Source organism: Chinchilla lanigera, unplaced genomic scaffold, assembly GCF_000276665.1.
Source record: "Chinchilla lanigera isolate Chin_1 unplaced genomic scaffold, ChiLan1.0 scaffold00016, whole genome shotgun sequence".
NCBI lineage: Eukaryota > Metazoa > Chordata > Mammalia > Rodentia > Chinchillidae > Chinchilla > Chinchilla lanigera.
In genome coordinates this window covers 12171749-12180887 of record NW_004955417.1, presented here as the reverse complement: position 1 = coordinate 12180887, position 9139 = coordinate 12171749, and positions in this window count along the sequence as shown.

Here is a 9139-nt window from a genome sequence, read left to right as displayed (position 1 = left end):
CCTTCCCTTCTCTTCCCTTCTTTTCCTTTTTCCCTGCCTTCCTTTCTTTCACTTCAAAAAATGCTGGCCATTCCAGTACTCATTACTACAATGTCAGCAACCTACTATTACATCACAGCTCACAGTGTATAAAGCAATGTGATCTCAAGCATTTGGCATTGGGTCACAGTGTTGAAACTGACCATTGGTATTTACTCTCCCATGCCTGGATATTGACATGAAGGAAGTACCCTTGAAAGCTCCACTCTCTGATTAGCCCTTTTCTTGGTCTGCTTAGTCACCCTGACAAGGTTGCCAGGAACTTCTCTGCTGGTTTAACCAGACGGTCACCCTTCTGCTGTGCAGTTGAATGCGAGTCAGGAGACCTAATTGTTCCTCCCAGCTCTTGTCCCAGCCCTGCTACCAACAGGGAGCCTCTCTTCTCTCATCTCTCAAGTACTAGTACTATGAACAGTTAGGGTGTTTCTATGAGCCAGTCTGCATTCTGAGTGTTTCACACATATTCATTCATTTAATCTGCACTACAAACCTGTGAATTAGTCGCTGTGTTGACCTCACATGTGGCTGAAGACGTGAAGGCCAAGGCTGTGCAACTGCAATGGCAGAGCTAGGGTTTGGGCCTGTCTTGGGCAGCCTGTACTATTTATTATACTTCTCAGCCTATCTTGGGCCAATTAAACTAGGTGATCTGTCAGGCCTGCCTCGAATCGGGCTTTCTATGATTCTCCTTAGGAATTTCTCAAAGTTGCATCTTTGTAAGTTTCCCTCCTTGTGGTTCTTTTGGGGGTGTTCAGTGCTACTGGCCCTACAGAAACAGCACTTGCGGAGGACAACCTCCACCCAACGTTCCTTACTCTGGGAAGAGGTGTGCGCATGCGCAAATGTGGTTGGCGATGCCGCATAGTGTCTTGAGATTCACAGGTGTCCCACGATGCCGACAGATGTGCAGATGGGAGAGACGAGGCAAGGGGCTGCCAGCCTTCCAGATGCAGGGAGTAGATGGTGAGAAAATACATGCGGATTCAGAAGGATCTGCAACACTCTGTGGCTCAGTTGCTGGTCTCTGCTTAGAAGTCATAGGTGATGAAGCTGGAACTGGACTGCAGCAGTCCTCGAATGCAGGAGAAGCAACTTGCAGCACTGAAATTATAATTTCAAGGGCTAGGGGTATAGCTTAGTGGTGGAGTTCTTGGCTAACATCTTAAGTTTGTCATTGGAAAAGACTTTCAGATATTATTGCATAACACACTTGAAGCAATCTTGGCAAATTGGGGTTGCCTAATATTGCTAAAATATGAGCTAACTTCTAAGAGAGGGCCAAGCTAAATCCATGGTAGGCATATGAACCTTCAAAAAAATGCACCAACAAATCGTAGTGTTGGCTCCACCCAGCCATAAAACTGTACCAATTCGAGGTGGAATAAGTATTTATTTGATGCCCCATTTGAGCAAATACCAAATAATACAACCCTTATGGGAGGGATAGGTTTTCTCCACCCCCCTTTCAGAGCCACTGTGGGAAAATAAATCTATCAAGGGCCACATTTAAAGAAAAAGAAAAGTAGATTAGTTGCAAGTGGTAGGTTTTTTTCTTCCTTTTTCTTTTTAGGGGAAGATAGAAGGTTCAGTTCATTTTGTGCTTAAATTAGGACCAACATGAACAGGAAGTTTTAGAATGTCCTGTCCCAAGTTCTGTGTAGTTCAAGAAGAAGGGATAGGAAGACAGATGGAATGCAGAAGAGAAAAGAAGGCCAGGAAAAAGAGGGGAAATGGGAAAGAAAACAGAGGGGAAAGCAGAAGAACAAGGAGGGCACACAGAGAGGGCCAGTCTTTGGGCCGAGGAGACAGAGACAGGAAAGTCAGGGGACTAGAAATCCCTGGAGGCCGAGTCCTAATGTCACTCCTGCTTCATGAGCAGGCTTCCGTGACTTCTTGCCACTTGTCGCTCTCTTTAAATTTCATGGATGGCTTGTGCTACTTCAGCTGTTCTTTAATTATGAAAATGTTAGTGTTCCTTAATGACTGGAAATGCACCACATTCACTCCACCTCTGTGATTGTCTTCTACAGTGAGAAGTCGGGGGATTGGAGCTAGAACGGAGGCCTGGATTAAGGAAACACATGGCTGTGTCTGACCTCTGTCTGAGCTAGCTTTCATAAGAAGGCAGCACTTTGGCCAAATGAGGTCCTATTGAGACTCTTGAAGCAGCCAGGATTATTCAGAAAAGCAAAAGGCCAATGAGTGGTGAATTTGCAATGGTTTTCCAGTGAGCGACATGCTCCCCATGGTTCATGATACATACTCTACCATGCAGAAGCAAGATGACATGAAAAAGTAAAGATCAGTCTAGTTCAACATAGATATTGGTATAGAAGATGTAGACTGATAACTATATCATGTGTGTCTCACCCATCTACAACTATATGAGGCATATAGATATCTATATTTAACACCTATAAATATAAAGCACCTAAATTTCTATATCATCTTTATAGGGGGGATATCTAAAAATATGCAAAGTATGTAAATTGCCATTGGGACTCATTTGTGAAGATATTCAATGTATACTCGGTGGAGGGCACTACAGGAAAACAGTGCTGTTGTTCTAGACAGAGCCCTGTGTAGGTACATGACCAAGGAGCCTGGGCTGTAGACTTGAACTAGGCAGGCTTGAGTGAGCATCAGACCAGTTTCTTGGCCCATAGTTCCTGACCTTTAAAAGAAGGGACCAGACTGTCTGATGTACACAGTGCTGGTCAATAAACTACATGATTGTATAACTATGATTGTAACATATACATAGGAAAAATGGCAGGGACCCAAGGAAGGACTATGACCATGTGACATGTGACCATCATTGTGTCTAGGTTGCTGCCAGTCAAGAATCCCAACTTTGGATCTAGATACTTTTTTGCTCTTCAAGAATATTTTTATTAAAATACATACTTTGGGACCTTAAACCTGGAATTAATTTACTCCAAAGTAGATCTGAGGTATTAATTGACATCTGACAGAAAGAAGCAGAGAAAATGTAACTCTAAAAAGACAAGGAGGAAAAAAGAAATCTTTGCTGTTTTAGAATTTTTCCTTCCTTTGAAAGAAACACTGGAATGGACATACTGGGAACTAATAGAATCGATTTTCCTTACACTACCTGGAAATCTCTTTCTTGTAGTAATCCTTCAATAACATGGAATTTTTTTGGATTGACTTGGACTTGTTTATTAGTTTCAACATATATTTTGGTGGATTTCTTTTTTTAATTTTAAAGATAAAAGAATGAAAACATATTAACAAACACATAGGTTTAGAAAATAGTGAACAATACAAGCAATGCAGAATTTCCAACAAGGTGATAGGAAATTAGCAATGGTTGTTGTCTTACATATTGATATCTTCAAATTGGATACTCAGATAAACAAATATAGACATGTAAGACTGATCGAACACTTAAGCATTAACTGTTCCTTTCAATAGGGCAATAAAATTCAGTAGTGCATCTATGTTAGCTGTCCTGTGTACACATATATACATATTTTCCCCCTTCTTTCTTTTCTCTTTTCCCTTATCACAGTTGTTCTTTCTTTTTGAGCAGTACTAATAGAGCGAATTCTAATCTTTACTGAAATAGCCTTTTCTAAGAGAAAAAAATAAAATGAGGACTGGAGGACAGTTCACATGACATGGTTAGAGAGGTAAAGAAGAGTTAGGATTTATCCTCAATAGGACATGTAGAAGCTTCCCTTGTAGAGTTATGAAATCATCCATGTGCTTATGAAGATAATCTGTGTGATGAGGATAATGCCCAAATTTTCAACAAAGTAATTTGAAAGTTTTGTCTTTATGTCATTGCATATTACTTTGCAAATGAACATTTCTTAGATTGTTTCTTAAATCTGTATACCCTTTTTATTGTGGTAACATGAAATGGGCCATCATAACCATTTAAATTTTTTTTACTAGTATATGTTTGTAACACAAAATGAGTATGTTCCTCACGGGGAACTGTTACATATATATCGCACCTTGATTCTTTTTACTTTACCTGCTCTCCTCTCCCTCCTGTCTCCCCCCATCCCTGAATCCCCTTCTCATCTCCACAAAGGTTATCTCTGTTTTCTATCATCTTTCTGTTATTTTACTCGTTAAATTATTTGTATTTTGGGCTTTTCATGTAAGAGAAAGTATGCTATGCTTAACCTTCTGTGTCTGATTTCTTTCATTCAGATTATTTTTAAAGCATGCAACACAGTGGCTTTCAGTACATGCACATTGTTGTGAAACCTCCTCCATCCACGTCCAGAACTTTTTCCATCTTTCCAACTTGGCGCTTTGTACTCATTAAACACTAGTTCTGATCCTCCCATCCCCCTAGCCTCTGGCGACCACTCTTCTATGTCCCATCTCTGTCCTTTGTTTTAAAGACTAAATTATTACAGCTTGTAACTGTGATGTTTCATAATCTTAGTGCTTAAAAAGTCAAAGTATGGAGAAAAGGCTTTTTTTTTCTTTTTTGGAAACCTAGGGTTTAGACTGATTCTTAAGCTTCTAAATTCCATTTGTATTCATTTTAAAATTAAATTCCAAGCATCTCTCATATTTAAATTGTTCACTTAATTAATTCTAAGTGACTAGACAACAACTTTGAGTTTATTTTTAGTGATTCTTGGTATTATAAATTGAAGTAGTTTTTAAAACACACGAAACTAAATTCTTATATTGTTTCTATTTGACCAGAATATATTAAAGCTAGCCAGTGCAGGCGTATGCCCTAAATATTAACATAGAATATACAAAATTGTTTCTAATATTATTTGGAAAGCATTTGACACTTTTGACTAAGTAGTTAATGGTTCTCTGTGATTTCTCTCATGAATAAAATCTCATATTAGCAAATAGATAATACAGCAATAAACAACAGATATTACAATCATTCAGCAAATATTACTTAGAGTTCTGAAGCAATAATAGATTTTGATAAATTGATAGTAAATTCATCATTCTTACTGCATGTAAATAAACCCTGAATTTGAGAACCTCTGTTTTCCCAGAGCCCTAGTAAATACACTTTTAACAGAAATCTCACGTAAAGTAGCCATATGCTTATAATTACTCAAACATTGTAGATCCCCTGTGTGAGATTTCACATCTTTATTGCTTCTATTTTAATGTTTACAAAGTTGGTAGTAATTTTTTGAACCAAATCTGATCCTAAACAGGAAAGACAATTTCCTATATAACTGTAATTTTCTATGCAAGATTTGGAAAGGATCAAGTGATTCCTAGAATTTAATCATTTTTTACCCTCGTAAGCATCCTGTATGCTCATTTGAGAAGGAACTTCATCTGCTCCGTTTAAGGATCCTGATACCTATTAGCAAACGGCAATGTGTTTTTAATCTAGAATATTTGGACAGACATAAAACATGCCAAATCATTGCAGAAGAAAGGCACTGCCACAAACTCACAGTGAAATACAGTAAAACGTAGCCCTTTCAGAGAAATTACTTACCAAGAAGAAAATTTTAAGAGAATGTGGAATTTAGCTAAAGCAAAAATATTAAATGCAATTTCATTACAAAAGCTAAAGATTGAAAATGACTAGAACTAAGAGAATGCTTTGATATTTAAAAAATCCAAATTGACTTATTAATTATCATCATACTAATGTCTATGAGAATTTACAACATTGTTTGTTACATGTAATTTGCTCACACACACAAATACTTGAAAGGATATATTTTCCATTTTCATCTGAGGTGACAAAACTACAGATAGGAGACTATTTTCAATTTATTTTTTTAGCAAATACACAAAACATAACAATTCTTCATATTTATGGAGTCATATTAAAGTTAGATTTCAAGTTCAAGTAGCCAGGAATGGACAGGGCTGAGACCCCAAGCCCCTGTTTATTATCATAGTACATAAGAAGATGCCTGCTGTCCGCTTTATTCTGATGTGGTTTCTGTCTGCCTTTCCAGTTTAAGCAGGCTGGACCCCATTTATTTTTAGAGATCAGGCCAGATTAGCCATGTTTGGCTTGGAATGGTTGTTGGCAATTAAATACACCTGGTTCACATGAGGGAATGAAAATTATTTGCTCATTAGGAATGAAGATCATTAATTTGAAAATAAAATTGCATGCTATGCATTTTCCTTTATAACTTTCCTCTAGAAATCAAAGCATTTCTTGAAGTTCTTGGCAGGTAGCTTACCTCTATTTCATGGTGTAGGCCAATGGCTCTTAAACCTTAGGGTGCATCAGAATCCCCCCGAAGTCTGTTAAAGTACAGATTGCTGAGCCCCAGCCCCAGAGTTTCTGTTCAGTAGATCTCTGGTGAGACCTAAGAATTCGCATTTCTAACAAATTTCCAGGTAACAGTAATGTTGCTGGTCCAATAACGCTCAACACGCACTAGGAAGTGCTGGTATTGGCAAAGTATACTATGATTGGACATCCATGTGCCCTGCAGTGGAACTGAATAATAGTGATTAGGTTGACTTGACACCCTCAGGACTCTTCGTGGTTGCAGTATCCAGACTAGAACCCTTAATTCCCTGCCACACGCAGGGCTGTTATTCTGGGGACATGCAAGGGACCAACGGAATCTCTGATTCCCTATTCCGCTGGGATCCCATTCAGCTGACAGAGTGGGGAAATTGAAGCTCAGACAGGGCATAGCTATGGCGCCACTGAACCCAACCGTTCATTCCATTTCACTTGACTTCTCTGTAAATCATTCTGTCAAAGACACAATGAAATAAACAAACAGAAGAAATGGAAAAACCAGACTGCAATTGGCTAAGGCAGACGGAAATAAAGAAGCTGACACCTCCCAGTCCAAGCTGTGAAGGAAACATTTTATCTTAGGTGTCTCCTTCTCAGAGTCCCTTCCCCGCTACTTCCTGGAGCAAACGGTCCTTACTTTTCCTACTGCTATTCAAGACTGCACTTGATTTTCATCCTATACCACCTTTGAGGTACACTGCCCCGGTCTAAACTAATAGCTTTCTTTTATTCCCTTAGGAGGTTGGGTGTTTGAGACAAGGTCTTGCTATTTAGTTCAGGCAGATCTTGAACTTACTATGCAGCCCAGGCTGGCCTCCAGCTCCTGGTGACCATCCTGCTTCAGCCTCCAGAGTGCTGGGATTACAGTTGTGCACCACCATGCCTGGTTCATTTTCTCTTTTTTTGAGAGAACTTTTCTATGGAGGAAATGTCATGAAAATGTAAATAACAGGTATAAGCAGGACTGACAGGGTGAAGCTGTAGCACCTGTTAATTTCCTCTTATTCCTCTTGATGGAAACTCTGGGGTACACACACACACACACACACACACACACAAATTTTTAAGAGTCTTCATTCTTTTTTGTCATTGCTTTCTTTTAATCAAAATTTACCAGAATTTCTGTTTGTTTTGCTTTGTTTTGTTTTGGTACTAGGGATTGGACCTGGGGACCTGTGCATTCTAAGCATGTGCTCTGTCTGAAAGCTGCACCTTTGCCTCCAAACCTATTTTTTTTCGATCACTGACATGACAGGTAGTTAATCTTATCAGATTATCAGTTTATCCTTTTATTCAGGATGGTGTAATAATAGTAGTAGTAAGATAAGAATTAGAATTTTATGAGACAATGTTTGTATTTTAACTGAGATTTTGTGGAAACAACACCTAAATTAAATAAATAATCTCCCTTGTAAAAAACCCCAGGCACTTCCTGCCATCTTCTTAGGATATACTGTATGTATTTCAGAGCCCTATTAGGAGTGGTTTCTTCACGTGTAGGTGGGGCTCACGCTGAAGTCCAGCATCCTCCGCCACTTTTATAACAGTTGCCTTTCAAGTTAATGGAAAATTGAATGACAAAAGTGAAAACTCATTTATTTAAGAGACTCTTCTCTCCCTGGATTAATAAAAAGGATAATTTAAAAATATTAACAGTACAGATTTAAGATAGTGTCAGGCAATTTTACCGGTCTGGTCTCTGGGAAGGCAGAGCTCCCATTTTTGGATGTTTTCTTGCCAAACGCTACTCACACGCTAATTTCCTAACCTTACGTTCATTGAGGTCACCATCCCTCCTGCAAATGCCTCAGTAAAGGCTTTCCTTCTCCACGGTAACTCCCTCTGCTTCCACAGGGGGGCAGGAGACACCACAGTGCGTGCTGTCTGCCTGGCCATCCTTTTTGGGACACTCTAACCCTGAGAATGCTACAGTCAAGCTGCTAAAGGTATCCATGCCAGAACTTGTCTGCTCATCTCAAGGGACTTTCACACTTTTAAAATGTTCTTCATAGGAGAGACTGCTGAAAAAATAACTGGAGAATCTATGACTAGCCTGGAAGCTTAATTTCACGGCAGTATTCAAATACTCAGAATATAGTATGACTATCTAAAAGCAGATTTGACTTGTAGTTTGCCCTTTATATCTTTCTTTTTAGCAACACAAACACAAATACATACACACAGAGACAGAGACAGAAACAGGGAAAGAGACAAAGAGAGAGACTTTAGTGTGACTTGTTAACACTGGAGGGGATTTCTATTTGAAACATACAGCCAAGGGAGGAAATGATCAGGCTTCATACATTGCTGTGGATCATTGTCATGATATCTAAATATGATTTTTAAAATATAGGGGTAGGGATGGATCAGGAGCCAGAAGGTCTTGACTCCTAGTCGTGGTTACAGCTCTGATTAGCTTGCGAGCTTGGGGTCCACAATAGATTTGTACCTATAACATGATCACTGCAGCCCTTTCTTGGAGAGCTTTGCTTGCATAGATCTGGGGCTGATAGCAATCAAGGAATACCTGTCCCAGGGTAATCCTGAAGGACAGCAGTCCACACCCTCCGTGGTGGTCCTTGTCCCTGTTTTGACTGAAGTCCCACAAGACTCTATATAGAATTCTGGAGGTCTTAAACCACAGCACATAAGGCTCATTACTTTGCTTCCTGTTTACTGATAACTTGTAGCAGATAATAATTGCTCTGGGCAAAGTGAAGAGAGAACAGACAGGGCTGCTCCTGCAGGCAGGAACTATACTTGTGGACAGAGGGTCCAAAGCCATGAATCATCATTAACCAGATAGCATACTGATAGAAATTAAAGTAGTGATAAGGCAAACCACAA